Consider the following 25,457-nt stretch of genomic DNA (forward strand, 5'->3'; position numbering starts at 1 on the left):
CTTGCCCAGGGTCACACAGCTGGGAAGTGTCTGATGCCGGATTTGAACTTAGGACCTCCTGTCTCTAGGCCTGTCTCTCAATCCACTGAGCTACCCAGCTGCCCCCTAATAAAAATATTTTTGGGGAAGTACTAAAGAACAATTTTCATAAAGACAAAAAGGATAGAGTAGCTCAATAAGATAAAATGAGATAAACTTAAGGTATGATATAGACAAAAAATAACATAAACAACTTATTCATGTAAAGGGTATCAAACACTGGAATGAGTTCCAAGAGACTTTTGGGGAATCTCCTTACCTTGAAGTAAAGAGAATTAAGCTTAACTTTCCCTTTTAAAAGAAGTCTTAGTGGAAAGAGTAATACATTTGCAGACACAAAACTTGGCTTGAATCTAGGCTCTTCTACTTATTAAATATGAGTTGTGGGGCAAATAATTTTGTCTCATTGAAATTTGATTGATTCATCTCTAAAATGGGGAGTGTATATATACATATATAATATATATTCATGTATAATATGTATATATAAAACATAAAGCTGTTCATAAACATAACTTACTTGGTTGACTAAAGAAAATGTCTAGTCAATTGTTCTTTTCCTGAAAAGTTTCTTAATCTGCTCTGGAATTCAGATTGTGAATTAGGGTCTTTTCCCATTTCATGGGACATCACCTCCCTCAGCCTCCTCTTTCCTCTGATTGAAGATGTAGAGAACAGATTAACAAATTCTTCCCAATGTTTTCCTTTATAGAAAGTGGAAATTTAACTCTCAACTCACTCCATTTTGCATTTGATGCTTTTCCTGGTTTTAGTTTCAGGGAACAATATGCTCTTGCATCAGTACTCACTTGGCTTCCTCCCCTTTTAACAATATGTCCCAGTCCCACTTTATGTATTGTCTCCACTTTCAAATTGTAAACTCCTTGAAAGCAGGGATTATCTTTCTTTGTATTTATAGTATCCCTAGGGTTTAGGAAGATGCTTGGCACATAGTAATAAGTGTTTGTTAGATTGCATTATATTTTAAAACATGGAAGAAAAAATTTGGATTTCATTCTAGAGGCTATGAGGTAATAATATGGTCAGACCTAGGTGTTAGAACTTTACATTTATTTGGAAGATGGGTTATAGAAGAGAGATGTGGGAAGTCTAATTCAACATATCTTGAAATAGTCTAAATGAAAGAAGATGAAGGCCTGACCTAGGTTACTGTGAATGGCAAGAAGGTGACAGATACAAAATATTCAGTGGAAAGAGAATTGACAAGAGATCTGTCATCATATGGGTCTGGGACATTTTTATGAATTGAAAAAAATTCATAATTCATAGATTACACCACATGATTTTTAATAATGAATCAATATAAAATAACTTATAATGGGACTTCATTTTAAACACATTGTGATTGCTAAAAAAAGTAAAATTAAAGCAATGAATTTTAAATTATTCTCTATTTAGAAGTAGTAACTAAAATTAGTTGTTAGAGTGTACTGAAGATCTCAGCTTTTAATACCTTTTTCCCACAAATTACTTAATATTCATTTTGAATATACTTATATTTGTTGTTTCTTCTGATAGAATGTAGGTGCCTTGAGAAAAGAGTGTATGTCATTTTTTTTCTTCTATCCTCATTACCTAGAATATTGTCTGGCATATATTAGGCACCTGATGATTGATTCTGATAAAAACTAGAATACTAGAATAGAAAGACTAATGGACAATTATATTTTACCACATCTATACTACAAGCCAACATATATGCAGTTTTCCTTTGTAATATTTGTACAAGATGGTTAGAAAATTTTTACTCATTTTATTTTAAAATTATTATTTTTATTTTAAAGAAAAAAAACCCTTACTTTTCATATTAGAATCAATACTGTGTATTTGTTCCAAGGTAGAAGAATGGTAAGGAGTAGGGAATGGGGGGTAAATGACTTGCCTAAAGTCACATAAGAAGGCTTTGAGGTCAGATTTGAACCAAGGATCACCCCCCCACCTCTAGACCTGACTCTCAATCCATTGAGCCATCTAGCTTCTCCAATTCTACTCATTTTACAGGTAAAAAATGGAGACAGAAGATCTAAGTGGTATCATCTAGTTTATCCATAAATTGCGGAGAATACCTGAATCTTATAACTTCATTGTATTCTCTGTTAATTTATCTTCGTATTTTTCTTGAAGGTTTTAATATCTATCTACATATCTTTAATATCTACATATCTTTAGTATCTACATAAGAACTACCTCAGAAAAAGTTCATCTTTCTAGTCTCTTTTCCTTATATATTGTTTCCTGATGCTTCATAGGACTGAATTCATATAAAAGTAAATTACATTGAATAAGGAAAACACATTTATTTTGCCTTCTGCAGAAGAATATACAGTAAATATAGATGAAATTACTATGGCTGTCATCTGGTTGCTCAGTAAATATGGGCCATATTTGTGCTACTTTCTGCCTGAAAGTAGCATTTCTTACTGATTTACCACTAGTAATATGGCACCAATAATAAGCCACACAATGAAAACACCTGAGTTGATAATTCAACTAAATATTCAAAGAGAAAAAAGGAGGGGAAATAACATAAAACCACTGAAGCTTTACAATTAATTTTGCCATGCCTGGATAGGTTTAAAATGGAGAATGCAAACACAATTTATTATTTTACTTGAGGTGATGCAGAGTGCAAGATAACACATGAGCTCTGTACCCATGAAACAGGTTTCTGGAGGAAGATCACTTTCCCTAGGTTATTGGCTTGCTATCAATCTAAAATGAGGCACCATTATGTCAAGGGATTCCAGCCCAGGAGATTAACCCTGCCAAAGAAGAGACTCTGAGTGATCCAGTCTTTCAATTGGGATTTGGCAGAAAAAACAGAAGTTATGTCTGAATTTATTGAATTATCTAATTTGACTCAATCTTTGAGGCACTTAATAGTTTTGAAGCTGATTTCAAAGTTTTGTTTGTTGTGGAGTGATGTCCAGATATTGGCCCTTTTATGTTAAGAGCGAAAAGAAGCTTCCCTTCTTTGAATTATTGGCGTGGTATTTTCATTTTTAGTGCTTCTGCCCTCAGCCTCTAGGAAATATTCATAGTAAGGCACTTGAATATCCAATCTGATCAAACAAGCATTTCTTAAGTGCTTATTATGTACCAGGAACTGTAGTAAGTACTGGAGAAACCAAGAAGAATGAAAAACAGAGCCTCCTCTAAAGAAGTTTGTATTCTTCAGGGATTGGGATGAGGGATGGTGGTATGTAAATACGAAGGTTGCAGGTAGAGGAAGCCTTGGCTAAAATGCTGAACTTGGAGACAGGAAGGCCTGACAAAACCTATCCAGATATTGACTAGCTGTGTAACTCTGAGCAAATAACTTAACCTCTCTTAGTCCCAATTTCCACATCTGTAAAATGGGGCTAACAATAGCTCCTGGATCATAGAATCATAGTGAGGGGGAAAAAGGGTGAAGTTGGTTCTAACAGGTGAAGAAGCTGAGAATTTGTTTCTTTCTTCATGAACTGAATAGACTCTTCCCCCCACTTTGGTCATGAAGAATAAGATTGTCACCAGTTTGTCCAAAGAGTCACATTTCTTTCAGGTGAATTTCTATTCCCTTTATTTATTTTTTTGTTTATTTTGTTGCTTCTTACTCTTAGTGACTCCATGGACCATAACTATTTATGGGGTTTCTTGGCAATGGTATTGGAGTGCTTGGTCATTTTTTTCCCTCCAGCGGATCTTTTGTCAGGCAATCAGAGGTTGAGTGGCCCAGGGTCACACATCTAGGAAGTGTCTGAGATTGGATTTGAATTCAGCTGTTCTTGATTCTTGGCCGTGTGCTAGTAACCACTGAGCCACAGCTGCTTCTGTTTCTCCTCCATTGGTAACAGCAGTTTAATCTCTCCCATGGCATTAGAAAGCAAAGCTTTTTCTAACTCTTTTACCATTTGTTGCCCAGAGCATTTCTTAGAAGAAGTTGTCCAATTCATCCTTAGAGAAAGGAGTCTCACCTTTCTGACTGCCTATTAGATATCTTGAACCAGATGTCCCAAAGACATCTTAAATTCAACCTATCCAAAACTGAACTTATTATCTTTCCACCTAAACCTTCTCTTCTTCCTTCCTTTCCTTATACTGTCAGGGTACCATAGTCCTCACATCCACTTGGTCTCCCAATATGTTATCCTCAACTCTTTACTCTCTCTCCTTTCACTCCTGTGTCCAATCTATTGTCATGTCCAGAATTCTATCTTCCCCACATCTCTAGTGTATGTTTTCCATCTCTGATGATTATTCTACCATATGCAAGCCCTCATCACTATCCACCCAGGCTACTGAAATAACCTTGTATTTATTTTCCTTCCTCAAGCCTCTCCCAACTTCAGTCTATATTCCACTTTCTAGTATACAGATCTGATCATATTCTCTTATTCAGTAAACTCCATTGGATCATTAGTACTTTTGGGATTGAATAGAAAATGCCCCATTTGGCTTGTAAAGCCCCCTCATAACTTACCCCTTTTTTACTTTTTAGCCTTCTTATACTTTACTCCCTTCAATGTAATCTACAGTCCAGTGACACTGGCCTCCTTGCAGTTCCTTTCAAATAACAATTAACATATTCCTTACTGTGCATCTCCACTGTCTGTCTCCCAATGTTCACTTCTCTTTCTCCTTATCTCTGCCTTTTGGCTTCTCTGGCTTGATTCAAGTCTAAACTATCATCTTATCTTCATGATATATCTTTCCCTATTCCCTTAACACTAATACCTTTTCTCTGACATTACGTTAAATGCATCTTGTATATATTCTAGTTTTATATAGCTCACTGTAGCTTTGCTTCCTTATTAGAGCTTGGAGGTCATGGACATTTTGGTTTCCTTTGTATCCCCAGAGCTTAGCACATTCTTGCTAATATTGCTTAACTTGATTATTTTTACTGCTAGTCTGTTTTCTTATATATATATTTTTCTTCTCTTTATTCTCCAACAACTGTTTACAATAAGCAGGCATTTAGAGAGCATTGTGCTTAACAGTGGTACCCTGTGCCATGTGCAAATACCTTCAGCCTCTGCCCCTTTTCACTTTCATTCATCCCAATCCCAATTACAGGGGCTCACCTTTCTTCTCTTTCCTTTTATACATCTCTTACTAATTTTTGCTGATCAGATTGTGTTTTGCTCATGAGTAATCTGTTCCTGAAACTATGCTCCCTCTTCCTTATTTCCATTTTTGCTCTCTTTCTGTGTTGAATATAGTGTATTTCTATACCTAGCTCTGTGTGTTTGTGTATTCCATCCTTCTCTGTATAGTCCAAGTGAAATTAAAGTTCTAGTATAACCCATTTCACCACAATCTTTCCTCTTTTGAATATTCACCTACATGGGTATTCTGAATAATATGCTCTTTGTATTTCCTTGATCATCTTTCTAGGTATAGTTGTGGGGAAGAATTGGAGCCTAGTCCTTAATCTTATTCTGTTTTTCTGGGTCTTGCTTGTGCTTGGATTTTCTCTGTCTTCCATGCCTGGAAATGATTTCTCTATTCATCTCTATCCTCTGACTTCTCACACTTTTTTAAGTCCTAGAATTCCATCCTCTACAGAAAGTCTTTCCTTACCCATTTTAATTCTAATTCCTTCCCTCTCTTATTTATTTCTTATTTATTCTACATATAGCTTACTTGTATAAATGTGTTTGCTTATTGTGATCTCCATTAGATTATGAGTGACTGTCTTTTGCCTCTGTGTATTATCAGCAGTTAACAAAGCACCTGACAAATAGTAGGTGCTTAATAATAAATGTTTATTAACTATATGAAAGAGGATAATTTATTAATCTAAAAAGGTAGATCAAAGTTTATTGTGAAGTCTTTAAAATTTCAATGGATTTTATATTGGATCCTTTAGGTAATAGGAAACCATTGGAATTTGTTGAAGGTAGTGATATTTTCAGATCTTCTGCTTTAAAAATATTACTTTGATAGCTGTGTGTAGGATGAATTTTGGAAAAGAGAAACCTAAGACAGGAAAACCAATTGGGAGGCTATTTCTGTAGTCAAAATGAGAAGGGATGAGGTCCTGAATTGGGGTAATAGCCATTGTAGAATGGAGAAGAAGACCTAAGTGAGAGATGCGACAGTGGAGTTGGTAATATTTGGCAACTGATCAGACATATGGAGCAACAGATATTGAGAAATTGAGAGTGGCTCTAAGTTTGAAGATGTACATTACTGGAAAACTATGGTTTCCTTGGCAAAAATAGGGAACTTTTGGATGATGTATTTTTTTTTGTGGGAGGAAAGAATGAATTCTGTTTTAGAGATACTGAATTTGACTTGCCAATAGGAAGTTGGCAACATGAGACTGAGAATTCAGGAAAGATATAGTGCAGATAACAGACTGTTCAATCTTCAAAGTAGACATCATAATTAAACTCATAGAAGCTGAAGTTTTTAGGGAAAATATAAAGTTCTATATTTGTTTTTTTTTTAAATACACACAAATAAATAAGGAATGCCTAGCATGCCTTTACTTCATAAGTGTTGTCTCAGGGAGAGATGTTGAGAGAGACAAGCTGTCCTTCATTGATGCCTTCTGATATTTCTTCATTATGTTCCCTACTTGAATATGTGTTGATTCATCCCTTAAATGGATCATTCCTCTGACCTATATTTCAAGACCATGTCCAGACAGATTTTTGACACTCTTGAATATTTTTGGCTTCAGGTTTTCTATTTACTGTCTCATATCATATCTGGAATCATACCTATAATCTTGGTCATCATCTTAGCCCATTACATCTTAGCCCATTACATTTTTCTATGTCTTTAGTCTCTGGAAGGACTGAATACATTCTTAATGCATATATACAACAATGTGGCATGATAGTTTACAATAATAGATACAAAGCATTCCAGATGAGGCATATGATACTCCCTTGGTGGTCTGGTATGAGAACACCACATCTGCAGTTCAATTCAAGATAGGGCAAATGTGGTTAGATAGCAACTTGAAGAAAGAAAAAGAATTTTTTAATTAATATTCTGATGAAGAAGCCAGGTAAGCTAATTTGATTGTATGTGGCATTAAGAAAATTTTATTGGATGAAATATTCCTTCTATAATCTGCCTTCGTCAGACTAGTGTTTGTGTTTGATTCTTGGCACTACATTTAGAAAAGGATTATGATAAGCTAGAGAAGGTATGGAGGAGGACAGCTTGGATGATAAAGGACCTTCATTAGCAGTTTGGTTGAAGAAACTTGGGATATTCACCTTAGAAAAGAGAAGACAGAAAATATGATAGCTGCCATCAAGTATTTTAAATAGTATCATGGAAAAGAAGCATTCAATTGTTCTTCATGACACAAGAAGGCAAAGGTAGAAGTGCTAAAAAGGGAAATTTAGATTCAAATTGAAATCCTAACAATTACTTATGTAAAATTGGTAGGATATAATAGTTTCTCCTTCACTGTAGGCTTTCAAGTAAAGATTGAATGCCTTTTCTAATTACATTGTAGGGGATATCTTTTTTAATGTGTCTTTTGGGCTACATGTCTTCTAAAGTCCTTTTTATCTCTAAGATTCTTTGACTCTGAGGGCTATATTTTAGAAATGACAAGATCAAGCAGAAATATATCTGGCAGAAGGTAAACTTGAAAGGGAGAAGACTAGAGATGATGAGATGGTGAGGTCCATAGGAAGTAGAATGGTAAAATTAAAAAGGTAGGGGACAGCTGGGTAGCTCAGTGGATTGAGAGCCAAGCCTAGAGATAGGAGGTCCTAGGTTCAAATTTGGCTTCAGACACTTCCCAGCTTTGTGACCCTGGGCAAGTCACTTAATCCCCATTGCCTAGCCCTTACCACTCTTCTGCCTTGGAGCCAATGGAAGGTAAGAGCTAAAAAAAAAATTAAAAAGGTAATGAATTTGGAGTCAGAAACTCTGAGTTCAAATATTATTTTAAAATTTTATTTTAATTATAAATTCATAAATGTGTTCACACTATAAAAGGAATGACAAAATAGAATTTAATATGAAACCATGAATCTATTATAGCAGATTAAAAAGCTTAATTTAAAATTTTTTTCTCAACTACATGAAACAAACACAATTTTTAAAAATTTGAGCCAAATTCTACTTTTCCATCCATCTTTTCTTTAGTTGCTCCCTGAGACAGCTAGCAATCTGATTTAGATTTTACATGTGTAATAGTGAAAACTTCTTTCCACATCAGTCATTTTGTGAAAAGAACTTGAGCAAACAAAAGAAAACTGAAGAAATAAAGTGAGATACAGTATTTCTCAGTCTGTATTCAGACTCCATCAGTTCTTTGTTGGGAGGTGAATAGTGTTTTTTCTATAATGAGTCTTAGAGGATTTTCTTGATATTGCTATGAATAGCTGTTATTCATAAATGTTCACTATACAATATTGCTGTTACTATGTACAATATTCTCCTGGTTCTGTTCACTTCACTTTGCATCATGTTCATTTAGTATTTCCAGTTCATGTAGGTATTTCCAGGTTTCTTGTAAGTCATCCTTATCATCATTTCTTATAGCACATTAGTAATCAATTACAATCTTATACCACAACTTTTTCAGCCACTCCCCAGTTGATGGACATTCCCTTACCTTCCAATTCTTTGGTGCAACAAAAATATTTGCTACAAATATTTTTTATACTAACAATTCCTTTCCCTTAAAAATTCTTTGGAATTCAAATGTATTTGTAGTATTGCTATGTCAAAATGTATGAATAGTTTGATGGCCCTTTCAGAATGTTTCCAAATTGCTGTCCAAAATGGCTGCATCAGGTTCATAACACCTCCAACAGTGTCCCAGTTTTCCCACATTTCCTGCAGCATTTAGTATTTTCCTTTTTTTTTTATCATATTAGTCAATCTTATAGGTGTGATGTAGTATCACAGAGTTGTTTTGATTCTCATTTTTGTAATCGAGACTGCTTTGCAACCTTTTTAAATTTAATTATATATAGCCTTGATTTCCTCATTTCAAAACTACCTATTCATATGCTTTGGCTATTGCTCAATTGGAGAAAACAACTTGCTTTTTAGAAAATAGGTATATATTATATTTAACATGATAATGTCCATTGCTCTGCTTGTGTGCTCCATACAGAACTTTTATTTTAAAATATTTCTTGAAAGTTATTTTCTAACTCTTGCTTTGTTTTGTGATTTTACATAATTATCTAGACTATATCACCCTGAAATGCACTCTTGAAAAGAAAAATTAAAGTCCTTTTATAATAGCTTATTCAAAAAATAAATTCACATAATTGATGAACATTTATTTCTCATTCTGAATCTTTAATCTATTACCTCTGTGCCAACAGTTTTCTGGAGTTGTAATTGGTCATTGCATTGATCAGTGTTCTTAAATTCTTTCAAAGTTATTTTTCTTTGTATTATTATAGTGATTTTATAAAATTGTTCTAGCTTTCTGATTTGGCTTTTCTTTATGAGTTAATTCAAACCTTCCCAGGATCTTCATAATCTATTTCAGTCATCATTTCTCATGATGCATCAACATTTTCTTACATTAATCTAACATTTTATTCAGCCATTTCCTAGTTGTTGAACACCCACCTTTTTGCAGATTTTAACTCCTCCCCAAATTCTTTTATGAAAAATTTGGACACATGCTTCCTTATCCTCTCTCTTTGCCATCTTTGATGTATTTCAAGTAAAAACTTTTAGGGTTTTTTTGACTATCATTCCAAAATGTTTTCCAGAATGGTTAGACATTCATAATTTCACAAATGATGCATGGCTGTTTTCACAAGGACCCTCTAACAATTATCACTTTCCATTTTTGTCATCTTTGTCAATATGGTAAGATGTGTGAGAGTTGGAATCTCAGTCATTGTAATTAGCATTACTTCTATTATGGTGATTTGGAACTTTTATTTCTTACAGTTATTGTTAGATTTCATTTCTTTAAAAAACTACCTCTTAATATCTTTGACCATTTAATTATTGTGGATGGTTCTTATTAATATATATTTGTAGTCATTCCCTTTGGATTTCAGATAGCAAATGTAAGGTAGAGAAATTTTCCAGAAGGATTTTTTTCCTGATGTGCCTGCTTTGCTTTTACTTTTAATATAATTTATTTTGCTTATGCAAAAATATTCTAACTTATATAATTAAAATTATTTACTTTATCTGTTAGACTCTTTATCCACTTTTTAGTTAAGAACCTTTCCTCCTCTGTAATTGAACAAGCTATCATTTCTTGTTACTCTTCTGTTTTGCTTTTAATATTAGCTTTTGTTTAGTTCATGTAATCATTTGGAGCTAATTTTTGGATATGGAAGGAAACATTGTTCTATATCTAAGTCCTAACAGACTGTGTTCTAGTTTTCTTAGAAGTTTTTTTTTTCAGATAGAGTCCTTCCTATGGGTAGTAGTATCTGTGTTTATTAAACATTGTGCTATTGCTTTTAATTTTTTGGACTTTTTGTACCTAAACTTTTCCAGTTATTCAACTAGTATTTATCATATTACAGGAACTGTGGTATGCATTGGGGAGACATAGAAAGTCAAAAACAGTCTCTGCTGTCATCACATATATTTGAATTAGAGAGATGTAAAAATCTAAATACATGTAAGATATATACAGAGCAGATGGAATAAAATCGAGGAAGGGAAAGTGCTAACAGATAGGGAGACAGGGAAAGTTCTCCTACAGAGGGTAGAACTTGAGCAGGGCCCAATTTTTAAACAACATCAAGTTATTTTTTATTATTACTGTTTCATATTATACTTTGAGTCCTGGTACTGCTAGGCTTCCTTTATTTCCCCTTGTTTCATTATTTCCCTTGAGATTTTTTTTTTTTACTTTTGGTCCTTCCAGATGAATTTTGCTATTACTTTATCAAGTTCAATAAAATAATCTCTTGGTACTTTGATTTCTGGTGGAGTCTTGGTAGTGCAGTGGATAGAGCACTGGGCTTGGAGTCAGGAAGACCTTCTTTTGAAACTAGCCTCAAACATTTCCTACTTTTGTGACCCTTGACTAGACATTTAACCTTTACTTACCTCATTTTCTGTATTCCCGAGTATTCCTATAAAATGGGCATAATAATACCACTTATTTCCCAGGGTTGTTGTGAAGATTAAATGACATAATATTTGTAAAGTATTTAGTATAGTACCTGGAACATAGTATGTGCTATGTAAATGCTAAATATTTTTATGAAATAGAATCTGTACATTAATATAGGTAGTATTGTAATTTTTGTTATATTAGCACAAATCAAACATGAACATTTAATATCTCTCAAATAATTTTTCTTCCCCCCCAAAATATAGTAATTCTTTTGTGTTGTGGTAGATTGATTCTCTAATATTTAATATATTCCTATAGCCATTTTGAATATAATTTTTTTCATTTTCTGATATTTACCAATTCATTTTTAAAATTAATTTCATTTAAATATTAATGTTCTCTGAAGGAGTCATTATCTAGAAAAAAGATACTTTTCTCCCTGAGTTCATATTTTACATTATCCACTTAAAAGTTACACAATCTTTGCCTTGTAACTTAGTAATCGTCAGTTGGCACTTATATAGGGCTTACAGCAAAGAACTATAGAAATCTTTTCTCATTACATCCTCATAATAATCCTAGGAAGTAGACTGCTTTTATCTCTGTTTTATAGATGAAGAAACTGAGACAGACAAGGATTAAGTGATTTCTCCAGGGTTATAGACCTAGTATGTATATGAGACTACATTTAAATTAAAGTCTCTCTAACTCCCAGTCAAATATTAAATCCATTGCCACAATTTATTGTTTTAAACACATTGGAATTCAGTTTTTTCATCTAATATATGAAGACACTTAAACTAAGTGGCCTCTAAATCCTTTCACTTTTAGAGATTTCTGGTCTACCCAGGAAATGTCTTGTATTTGTGTACAAAGGGAGAACACTGTCTTTAGAACCAATCTATGCTTCTTTATTAAGCTCCCCCACGAGTCTTAGTGGGTAGAAAACTGAAAGAATGTCTGGTTTTTCTGAATATCTTTAGGGTAAAGATAATGGTTTTGGTGTGGAGGATTCTATGATGCTTATATTTTATTTCATAGACTCACACATTCAATCATGAAGCATTTATTAAATATCAGACAATGCTGAGAAATTGTAGACTGAGATCTAAAAATAGTTTTAGAAGTTTTGAAATCCATTCTTCTAATTGTTCAGAGGAAGAAATTGTTTAGAAAGATTAAATTATTGTTAAAGGCCACACAGGTAACATTAGAATCCAGGTTTTGAAATGAGTCCTTTGTCTACAAATCCAATACTTTTTCCACTTTACCACAACTTTTTCTTCTCACTATCCCTACATTTCTCTTGGGGAATGTGTAGCCAACAAGTTTGTTGAAGATTTTGGTTAGCTTACTTCATTTTCATCCCTAAAACCATTTCCCTTCACCCTGTCTTCCTGAAAACATTAAATCCCTTTGCTTGTTAGTTACTGGGCCTGTGTGAAGGTATATTTGGGGTATACTCACCATCATTATACTTTACCAAACCAAGACCTCCTTCCAAACTAGAACTGGTACATTTTCTGTCCTAAGAACCTGTCATCTGGATTGAAGAAAATCTGACCTCATCTATTCCTAGGGTGCGGGGAATAATTTTAAACAGAGAGAGTTAATAACTTCTGTGGAATTATTTCCTATAAATTCACTATCTTGACCCTGAATTAGTTGAGCTTGAACTGCCTCCATACTTGATCCAAAGAGTTTCAGTTAAACTGCTTCCAGAATTATGACAGAAAGGTAATCTTGCTTGAATGAGGCGGACATGATTGGGGATGTAGACTTGAAACTACCACACTAATGCAACTATCAACAATTTGGAAATAGGTCTTGATCAATGACACATGTTAAAACCAGTGGAAATACACATCTGCCATGGTGGGGAGGGGGAAGTTGGGGGGTGAAGGGGAAAGTAAGAGCATGGATTATGTAACCATGTTAACTTTTCAAAAAAAATAATCATTAATAAATGTTTTTAAAAAAGAAATTAACTAAGATGCTACAGTTGAGATATTCTCTCAAAAGAAACCAGTAATGTAATACTCAGCCCCTTGAGGCCAGAGATGAGTGAACCAGCCCTTGAACCCACAAGGAGTGTGATCAAATTGTCCTTGCAAGAAGGGTGATCTGGCATGTTTATACTCAGATCTCCAACTGCTCGGAGCTGTCCCCTCTCCTGGAATTCTGTGGGGCACTATGGAATTCTGTGAGGCAGCTTTGACCCCACTCAGGATTATGGATGGTGCAGCACTTGGCTAGCTCAGTCAGTAGAGCATAGGACTCTTAATCCCAGGGTTGTAGGTTCGGATCCCACATTGGGTGCCATTACTGTTAAATGGGGATAATATTTGCACCTAACTCCCATACATAAAATTGAGATAAAGTGATGTTACATATCTATCTATCTATATCTATCTATCTTATCTATATCTATCTATCTATCTATCTATCTATCTATCTATCTATCTATCCATCTATATCACATACTGATGATGATAATGAAATTAGTATACATATGTATCTTAATGACGACATGTAATATGTCCTACATATATCATGATATTATCATTAAATTAAATGGTTGTCATGAAAATATAGATATTCAATAAAGTGACAATTCTTGAACCAAACTCTACCTACAATACTCATAGTATTAAAAGTCTCTGGGCCCAACCAAATTATCAAAAATTGAGGTATAATTCCCCAGCCAGATTCTAGAAAAACACATTTAAAAAACATAAAAACAGAGGAACATCTAAGACATCCTCTAACTTGTTTCTAATGATATTTTTATCTTTTTGGCTAACAGTCTTGTAGATAAGTAACAAATGTTTTTATTTTGTGGGGCAGAGTTAGGAAGGATCATAATGTATTATAGTTATTGCTGTTTTTCCTGTTGTTGAAGAGTTTGCTCCATCAGTATGTCCAGTTATTTCCATTCCCTAATGCAAATACCCCACTATATCATAGTTTTAACTTTATTTCTGGTTTTCCAGTTTGGGAAGATTAGCCATTTTCTCCCCTCTTACTGCTTAATTTAGAAAGTCAGTCAATAAGCATTTATTAAGCACTTATTCTATATCGGGTTTTGTACTAAACAGTGGAGATACAAATACAAGCAAAAAGAAAGAAAGACTTTGACCTCAAAGAGCAAATGAGAGACAGAATCAGATTTGGAAGAAGAATGGAGAGTGGATGGACAGGGTTCCCTCCTCAAAATGGAGGAACTTAAGAAATTTAACCTTTAAAGAGGAGGCCACAAGAATGGAGGGATATTCTAGGGTAATAAGGACATGGTACCAAAGTACAGAGAGTTGGAAGCTGAGTCAGAAGAGAAATAAAGGAAGAAATCCAATGTTTATTAGACTCCACCAATGGGAATTTAGGCAGGGTACTTTTTATTTCTCTATCTTACCAAAAGTAATTTCCTTCTAAGTTATAGTTTCCATTTCTTTCCTTAATTTTGTATCTGTTTTTATGCATGTTTTCCCTTTCATGAACTTGGGTACTGTTCGTTTCTTTTTCTGTGAATGGCTTCTCTGTCTAATTTGAACTATCAAAGCTAAGTTTCTTATTTAAAGTATTTATTTGAGCTAATGCTCATTTTTATGAACAATGATTTACTTATTTGCCTTGGAGCTAAAATTTTCTCCAAATGATCAATGAATGATTTCATTCAGAACACTCAAGACATTTATACTTCTGTTTTCTTTTATTAAAAAACTTTAATTATGAATTTAATAATTAGCAGGCTCAAATGCTTCAACATACAAAGAACAACAAAGATTTATATGAGAAAATATAAGCTGTTACATACAATTTGTTTCTGCATCCAAGTGAGTAATATTGCATTAATAAACCTATATTTTGTTAAACATTATACTGTCACCAGGGCAACAAAATTTGATCATTCAGAATTGATTTTGGGGATTTTGTCTGCAAGACCTAGATTTACAAAAGTTGCTATTCTTTAACTAGGGCTACAAAATCTTGGATAATGTGAATGTAGTTTGCTAAAATGTAATGTTTCTAAAGCTATAAGATCAAAAGTTTATGAAATATGTATAGAAGAAGCACAGAGTCATGGAAAAATATTTTGTATTATTCTAGTAAAAAATGCAGTCATAGAATTTACACTTGTGTAGTTGTTTCAACGTGTCCAACTCTTTGGGACTCCATTTGGGTTTCCTGGCAAAGATACTGTAGTGGTTTGTCATTTATTTCTGCAACTCATATTACAGATGAGGAACTGAGGTAGAAAGATTTAAGTAAGTAGCCCAGGGTCACATAGCTTAAACTGTCTTAATTTAGATTTGAACTCAGAAATATGAGTTTTCGTGACTTCAAGTCCTGAATCTATCCACTGTACCACTTATCTGTAGAATTTATGTTACCTAGAATATATATATATATATAATATCCTTAAATATCTCCCATTTATATTTTTGTTCCTCTTTAGGAATTTGTCTTTTCTTACTATTTCCCCCAATATGACATTTGAAATCTTGTCATTAGAAGTGGGCTATACATATGACTTGATATATACTCTATTATGCAGCCTGTCTCTGACCCTAAATCATGGAAACATAAAAGTTTAAAGGAGAAATCAAGTAAATCCCACCTTCACTTCTGGTTTGCATATACATTATTAGTGTTATTTATAGGAGACAACGTATCTGTTTGCTAATGTGGAATGGGTTGCTTCATGAGGAATTGCTTGTTCTTTCTCTGGAGGTGGTAAAACTCACTTAATGAATCTGTTGTAGAGGACTTTTGAACTTATAACTATAGAAATGGCCTGTAATGCCCTTTCAAGTTTTTCAGTCATTTTTTGTTTAATTTTATAATGTAATCTAAAGGCAGTTGTGTGTTGGAACTAGCTAAAACTTGCAGAAAGGAGATTGTTAAATTTTTAGTGTGAGTATTTATGCCTCAGAAATTGGAAAATGCTATAATTCAGGGCTTGATTCACTGTTTTGTTGGTTGTCTAGACTTCAGAAAGTCCAAGTGACAAATGTTGGAGGGGATGTGGAAAAATGGAGGCACTAATACACTATTGGTGCAACTATGAACTGATCAAATCTTTTGTAGAGCAATATGGATTTATGCTCAACAAGTTCTAAAACTGTGTACACTCTTTGACCCAGAAATAACACTATTAAGTCTGTTTCTTAAGGTAATCAGGGAAAAAGGAAAAGAACCTACTATATGTTTTAAAATATTTATATAATCTCTCTTTGAGGTGGCAAAGAACTGGAAATTGAAGGGATGCCCATTGACTAGGATATGGTTAAATGAGTTGTGGCATGTGATTGTGATGGAATACTAATGTACCATATAAAATGAAGAGCAAGTTAATTTGAAAAAAAAACATGAATACATATAATAAATAAAAATGAATCTTGGGGATTTTGTACTAAATTTATAAGTATTTATTAGTAAAGAGAAAAAGAGAGAAAGAAGAAGGCATCACCTATCCAAAGTTTCTGGCTGCTTTGCTGCTGCTTCTTTAGGTCCTAGATTCTGAACTGGCCATGGATCATTTTACAAGTGTTGGCAAGGGGGCCCAGCTAACCACAGGGTCAGGCCAGATAAATTAAGGCCAACCAAGGAATGGGCTTCAGTTCAGGAAGAGACTGGAGCCAAAGAGCCTAAATTCCAAGATTGTTAGCCAGCATTATCCCCACTGGCCCAGTGTAGCACTGCACCGCTTGCCAGAGATGGCTTACATAGATAAACGCTGAGAGCTTCTTCCACAACCACTTCACAGGCTTCCATTTTAAGCTTAGTCTAAATCCTTCCCCTAAAATTTTCTAATTGGCCAGGGTTTCACTTCAGTTGCTTCATGGCACAATCTTGACTTCCACAGGGCAGGAATCTTGCCTGTCATGTTGGCAAATTAAAAGACATGACTCTGATTGCAGCCCTCTATATTTAATTCACATACAGACTTACATGTAGTTATGGAGAATAAAATGCTCAGAACCAAGAGAATACTATATGAAACAATAGAACTATTGTTTGAAGACTAACTTATGTATGTCCATATCCACAGAAAGAACTGATAGAGACAAGCAAAACATAGTTGTATATATCTTCTTTTTTTTGTGAAATGATGCCTTTTCTAGTGCAGTAAGGACAGGGAAAAAGGTAAATACCTGATAACTTTAATGTAATAAATTAATTTAAAAAATAAAATATTAAAAAAGAGTTAAAATGTTAATACTAATTAAATGTAAAATCTGCTGAGGGCACATTTATTTATTTATTTATTACATTTATTCACTCATTTATGTTTGTTTACTTTTTTGGAAAGACATTAACTGGTACATCCTTGTCTAACAGGATTCTAATGAAAGGAATTTCACATGACTGGAACAGAAGAGTAATGACATAATAAACCATTGGAGAACATCTTTAAGGGGGAAATTAGAGACTCTGGATATTTTTCAAAACATATAAAATAGTATATTGTTTTCCTATTCCTGGGCCACTGATTTTCAGGAGGATATGGGAATTTAAGAGGAAAACTTCATAGCTAGATTGTACATTTAACAGGATAAGTAGTTAGCATTGTGTTAACCTAATCAAAATTTTGTTGTAAAATGGTGGTCTTCAATACATCCCCCTTTCAAATAGATTTTCTTTGGGAGAGAAGAGAGGGAAAAGGAGCAAATAACTTCTTAACCTCAATTAGTTATCAAATGTTTAAGTGCCACTGTCCACGGCACTGAATATTTAAAGTATAAGGCTTTAAATTAGGAATTCTATTTGAACTCAGGAGAGAATGCTAACTGCGTTGGATATTTTAGTAGCATTTCTGCTTGCAGACAAGAAGTAGATACTTTCATATAATAAAGTCCCATCTAGCAATTTTGGATAAGAACATATTGCCCAAAGTCAGTATGTCTTCTATTTCTTTTCAATATATTCTTCTTTTTAAAAATAAAGAATTAATTTAGAATATTTTTCCATGGTTACATGATTCATGTTCTTTCCCTCCACTCTTCCCTCCCCCCTCCTATAGCCAACAAGCAATTCCATTGGGTTTTACATGTATCATTGATCAAGACCTATTTCCATATTATTAATATTTGCTCTAGAGTGATTGTTTAGTCTACATTCCCAATCATATCCCCATTGAACCATGTGATCAATCATATGTTTTTCTGCTGTGTTTCAACTTCCACAGTTCTTCCTCTGAATGTGTGTAGCATTCTTTCTCATAAGTCCCTCATAATTGTCCTGGGTCATTGCATTGCTGCTAGTACAGAAGTTCATTACATTAGATTTTACCATAGTGTATCTGTCTCTGTGTACAATGTTCTCCTGGTTCTGCTCCTTTCACTGTGCATCAGTTCCTGGAGGTCATTCCAGTTTACATGGAATTCCTCTAGTTCATTATTCCTTTGAGCACAAAAGTATTACATCACCAACATATACCACAATTTGTTCAACCATTCCCCAATCCATAGACATCCCTCATTTTCCAGTTTTTTGTTACCACAAAGAGCACAGCTATGAATATTTGCAATATATTATTCTTAAGAGTATACTTCCCTCCCCAATCTATCTACAATGGAAAGAGGTCTTCTTTTTTTGTAATCGGAGGATGTGGGTTTATATACAAGTTCTATCACTTATTAACTCTAGGACAATGGGCAAGTCATCCTCTCTAGGTTTGTTTATTCATTTGTTATATAAAGTCAGTGGACTAGATGATTTCTACGGTCCCTTCCAGCTTTTAGTTGATTTTAGGTTGAGGAACCATTTCCCCCATTTTGTTTATATTTGTAAACAAGCCAGTAGTGGAGGAAGACTGAGATCCCTACTTCTTTACCCATTGTTCTGCTGCTTTCAGGCTATATAGTCTCAGAATTAAAAAAAAATACCCGAAATGCTTGATAATTGAAATCAAAGGTCCCTTACAAAATCAGGATAATTGTTTCATTTTTGAAAGAATTTGAGACACAAATTCTAAAAATGTGTTTTTTTTTAAAAAAATGTCTTTCAATGTGGTTAGATCAGGGTATTTTTTTGAGGGGGAGGGGAAACTGTTTCGAATAACTACAGCATTTATGTTAGAATGGATATAGAATGAAGGGCACATGTTTTTATTCATCTTGCTGCAACATGCTGACAAACTGGGAGCTGTATCTTCTTAAGGTATTAGCCATTAAAATACATTTTCATGGGTAGCAAAGGCAGAAGTAGAGACTGACAAATCAGTTCTTCATGGTTTCTGAATGCAGTATTGTACATGCACTGGTGAGTGCATACAGATGGGTGCACACATTTCCTCAACTCCACCTCTAATCAAACTGAATTTAATTTACTTAACAAAGGGAGAATGACTTCCCAGGACACTTCATTCTTTCTACCAATATGCTCACTATATCACCTGTATTAATATTAATTTACTAGCTTCTACTGAGACACTTTTGTGTCTTTACTAAACTAGAGACATTATATCAATGCTTTTCTCTTCTGCTGGAGAAAGAATTTCACCTTATAATGGGAACAAAATGTAGAAGCTTAAATCTTCTGGCACCCCCTCCCCATTTTTTCCTGACTCACCTGCTGAGCTTGGGAAAATTTATTCCATTTCTTAGCCTGATAGTATACCTTTAAAAGTTATACTGATAAGTAGAGAAATAAAGATAGTTTCTACTGGCTAAGGTCATTTAATTCTTTTAATAGGATACTAATAAAGCAAAGCATACAAGTAGAAGGTCAATCAATAAGAAGTTAATTTAATGACTAGTGTGGAATTGTTGTATTGCTAAAATTCTATTTAAAAGGTAATATTTATATATCACTTTAAATTTTGCAAATTCTCCTATTAATTATCCTCTCAACAATCATGGGAGGTAGATATTATAATTTACCCCATTTTGCCATGAAGAAAACTGAAATAGATAGAAGTTAAATGAATTGCCCAAGGTCATATCTAATAAGAGTTTGAAAAGCTGGATTGGAGCTCTGGTCTTCCTGACTCCAGGAGCAGCATTCAATCTACTATGGTTTCTAGATGTGAAGTGGCCAAGTGGTCTTCTGGTTATAACTATAGGCTTGCAATTATGAAGAAATGGGCTCAGTTCTCACCTCAGATACTTACCAGTTGCATGATATTAGGGAATTCACTTAACCACTATGCACCTCAGTCTTTTTATATCTCAAATATGGATGAGAATTATACCTAACTATTAAGTTGTAGTGATAACCAAATCAGTGTTTATAAAATGCTTGGCAAAACTGGAAGCACCATAAAATGCAAGTTGTTACATGAGCATATTTTTATTAGAATGTTCCTGAGATAATTGCTTCTTTTATTGATATTTCTGTTATGGTGTATCCATATTGTGTTAAAAATAAATGCTGATCATTAAAAAGAAAAAAATACAACCCAATGATGAAAGTAGTACAAATATGATTATTCCTTTATTATAGATGGCAAAAATACAATTTAGAGTGGTTAAGTGAATTGCTCAAGGTTACATAGCTATTAAATTGTAGAGTTAAGTTTAAACCCAATATTGTGGTATTAAATATTACACTCACTTTACTACTTCACTTGGCCTTCTATCCTCTATGTTTGAATAATTGCATAATGATTATGGACTTGAAGAAGAGGAAGGGAAGAGGCTGGATTGGAATTGGGGAGTTGTGCAGTACTTTCAATGAGCCTAAACTTCTCCATGAAAGAAAAGCCCATTTTCTTTAACTCACATATTCTTTTGGTGAAGGTGTGGTAAACATGAAATGTCACAATCTCTGAGAAGTAAATTATAGGTAGTTAAAAAACATTGCCAAGATTCATGTGTGTAAATAGGTGGAAGCATATTGTGAAAGATAAAATATCTGTGAAAAGTCATAAAAGACAACATTAAAGAGATGTGACTGAGGAAAGGATGTTGGTCCATCACAGAATGAGAGGGAGAGTTGGCCAGTTATATCAAATTACTCTGGCACCAATGTAGCCATATGCTGATACATATTTAACAAATGACTTTTAAGGCAAAAAATGTGTACATGACATACTTTTCTGTTTAATCTGCCATATTAACATTTTCTCCACCACTTTCTTAAGTCTACTCAATGTTTGTTGGTTTCAAAGGTATGAATGCTCATATTGAAAGTTTAAAAATAAGTTCTTCAAAGTCAGTAAAAGCTTGTTTTATTACATACCAATACCCATGTATTATTATAATATGCAATTTAGTAAACAATAAAATATTAAACAAATCAAATATAATATATATTAAAATATATTTTAATTTTAAAATATTTTAATTATATGCAGAAACAATTCTTAAGAATTGTTTTCTGGCATTTTGTGATTTAGATTATCTCCAGCCCTTCCTCTCTCATCTCCTACACTGTCAAGGCAATAAATAGTGTGATATAGGTTATACCAGTGTTTTCATTCAATACATATTTCCATATTCCCTATGTCCTGACTGAAGACACATATCACACATACAATAAAAAATTCATGAAGAAAATGAAGTGAAAGATGGCATGCTTTGGTCTACAATCAGATTTCAACAGTTACTTCTTTGGCTGTGAATAGCATTCTTTTTATCATGAATCCCTCAGGGTTATCTTGGGAGTTTTTCTCATAATAGTTTAGTCTTTCACAGAGGATCATCATAAGCTATTTCTATTACTTTATACACTATTCTCCTGGTTCTACACATTTCATTTTACATCATTTAATATTACTCTTTCCAGGTTTTTCTGAATCCACCCTATTCATAATTTCTTATGACTCAATAATATTAAAAATAGACAACACAGCTTATTCTATCATTCTCTAATTGATGGATACCCCCTCAGTTCCCAATTTTTTTCCAGCACAAAAAGAGCTGCTAAAATATTTTATTACACATAGGTTCTTTTCCCATATCTCTGATCTCTTTCAGATCAAGTAGTGGTATTTGTGGGTCAAAGGATATGCATAGTTTTATGATTTTCCACATGGTTCCAGATTGTTTTCCAGAATGGATTTATCAGTTCACAGTTCTACCAAGAGTGTATTAGTTTTCCAGTCTTCCTTTTTTCCTTCTAACATTTATTCCTTTCATTTTTGGTCATATTACCCATTCTGATAGATGTGAGGTGGTATCTAAAAGGTGTTTGAATTTGCATTTCTTTAATAAATAGTGATTTGGATCATTTCAACATATGACTCTACATAGTTTTAATTTCTTCATCTGAGAATTACCAGTTCATATCCTTTGACCATTTATCAATTAGGAAGTGCTTCATATTCTTATGAATTTGTTCAGCTCACTGTATATTTGAGAAATGAAGTCCTTGTTTTCCACAATTTATCGTTTCCCTTCTAATCTTGGTTGCATTGATCCACTAACATTTCTTAGCCAGTACAAGATTGTTTTGCTGATTATTGCTATATGGTATGCTTTGAAAACTGATATGGCTAGGTCTCCTTCCTTCATATTTTTCCCATTAATTCCCTTGATATTCCTGACCTTTTGTTCTTCCAAGTGTATTTTGTTACTCTTTTTTCTAGTACTAGGAAATACTTATTTGGGTAGTTTGATTGGTATGATGCTGAACAGCTAAATTAATTTAAATAGAATTTAAATTTTTATTATATTGGCCTAGCCTATCCATGAACTGTTAATATCTTTTCCAGTTGTTTAGTTCTGACTTCACTTGTGTTAAAAGTGCTTTGTAATTGTATTCCTATAGTTTCTGAGTTTGTCTTGGTAAGTATACCAATAGGTATTCTATATTGTTTATAGTTATTTTTGGTGGAATTTTCTTTTATATCTCTTGCTATTGAACTCTGTGCATGGCAAATAGAAATGCTGATGATTTTATATGTTTGTTTTATATCTTGCAACTTTGCTAAAATTTTTAATCATTTCTATTAGTTTTTTTAGTTGATTCTCTGGAGTTCTTTATGTATATCATCATATCACCTGCAAAGAGTGATGCTTTTGTTTTCTTTTTGCCTATTTTAATTCCTTCAACTTCTTTTTCTGTTCTCTTGGCTTTAGCTAGTGTTTCTAGGATAATATCAAATAGTAGTGGTCACAATGGGCATCCTTGTTTCAACTCTGATATTTTTGGGCAGAATTCCAGTTTATGCCCATTACAGATAATGCTTGATGATAATTTTAGACAGATACCTTATCCTATTTTTTCTAATTTTTTTAAAATTAGGAATAAATACTCATGTATTTTTAAAAGAGCTTATGGAGGATATATTGAAAGAGATGAACAAGAACTGCACAGGTTGAAGTAGGGATGGACTGTGATCTCTAATCAGATATATTTTGAAAATTTTAATTCCTTAAATATGGTATCATTTGGTTGGTTGATTATTAATTATACTGACAGCATTTGCAGATTTACTATCAATGCTTTGCATTTTCTCTGGGCAACTTGCCTGGCAGGTAATTTTTTCAAGGTCTTTATCTTAGGAACCATTTCCCATGCCTGGTAAACATATGGATCACCATGCATGCACTACTATCTCAGCTGTTGGAACAAGACTACTCTGAAAGACAATAAGTTCAACGAAGTATTTAACAAAGTATATATTGGTCTTAGTTGGCCAATTTTTCTCATCCTTTTATTTAATTATGTGATTCTTATTTAAAAAGAATCATTTGTATTATCTACCAAACCAGTTTGCTGTTCCAAGGACATATATCTCACATACATATATCTCATTGCAGTTGTGAATACAAGAATATTTTTTTTCATTCAGCAGGCTATGTCTTGAGAGGTAGAACATGATGTTTGAAACACAAACATATATATACATATATATATGTTCTCCTTCAAAATAAGTTTTTATGTTTTTGAATATATAGAATGCAAATATAAGTCAGGTATGGTTGGAAAACTTTAACTCAAAAATTTGTTGAACAGACAAATAATGTCCTTGAATGAAGAATTTAACAGTAAATAAAAAATAAGAATTAAACAGTAATTACCAAATTCTACTCATACCACATTTAAACAGGAAAAAAAGAAAACATGTACATAGAAAGGATGTCAATGTGATTTCCAAGATTCAGAAAGCACCCAAATGCAATGGAAAGACCTAAGGTCTCAGAAGACTGCCAGAAACGTCTTATTTTTCTGTTTTCTATTTTCTTCAGTGACTTATAATGCCAACTTAGAGGAGAAAGGAGAAAGAAAAGAGGAGAATAGGATGTCACCTAAGGGAAGTGGAGAGTTCCCAATTTCTCTTTGGACCCAGATTAAAGACACTTCAGCTCATGTGATTTTTTTTGTAAACCCAACCTGGTTAACTCAATTCAATATATTCATATTTTGACCTACTTACTATGTAATGTTTAATAAAATTATTTTATTACCTGAATATAATCAAATTATCTACAACTCAGACTCAAAAGCACTGAGGTTGATTCTTCCCCCACCTCCTACTAATAATGCTCACAAGAGAGGTAATAATACAACATAAAACCTTCTATTAATAAGATTTGCAACAATCATTACTGTAAAACCGTGTTAATAAAATACAAACAGAGCTAATAAAATACTTTACCTTTGTCTTACTTCTTTTCCAATGATCATATGACAAGAGATATTCCTAAATCCTAAGTAACAGCTCTCTGTAGAAATGCCTCTGTGACTTCATTAAAAGGGAAAAAAAAAACTTTAACAAAGTGTGGAAAATAGAAAATGTTGGCAGATGTCAGGTGCTAGCAATAATCATGATATTTTGCATTTTTTAAAGTCAGAAAAATATTTCTTTGGTTTGTTGTTTTGAATGGGAAATGGTGCTACTGATTTCCTTCTCTAGGATTCATATCAAAAATATCACCATAAAGCTTCCAATGTTCTCTTTACCTCCCCAGAAAAATCCATTTGGTAACTATGAAATCATAAGCACAAAGTTCCAGATGTCTCCCCTGAATAAGTTGCTTCCTAGGGGTTAGTAAAGATTATAAATTTCTCTCAAATCTTTTGAGTTTCATCCAGAGCTCTGAGACATTATTATAGGAAAGAGTTAATACACCTTTGTAAGTCCTTAAGATAGATTATGAAACTCTTTGCAAGATCTAGCAAGTTTATGAAGAAGAGCCTAGTAAGAAATCATCCAAGAATAAACTTAAAAAATTATTTCTGGAATCAGTGATCAATGCTGGGTTACCTGACAAATGGCATTTACACATGAATGTGAATGCATCACATCCTTTTCTATGAATAGGTTTAAACTTGGTTAGAGTGGAAAAAGCATAAGGTTACTCTATGTATTTTTATAAAATCCAAGATTAATCGTATTTTATTATATTCAAGATTTAATTTTGGTTTTGTTTGAGAAAAATTCTCAGGGAAAGAAACTTGCTAATTCCTTAATCCAGAGAATGAA

The sequence above is a fragment of the Gracilinanus agilis genome, chromosome 4 (genome assembly GCF_016433145.1).
Source record: "Gracilinanus agilis isolate LMUSP501 chromosome 4, AgileGrace, whole genome shotgun sequence".
In the NCBI taxonomy this organism is placed as follows: domain Eukaryota; kingdom Metazoa; phylum Chordata; class Mammalia; order Didelphimorphia; family Didelphidae; genus Gracilinanus; species Gracilinanus agilis.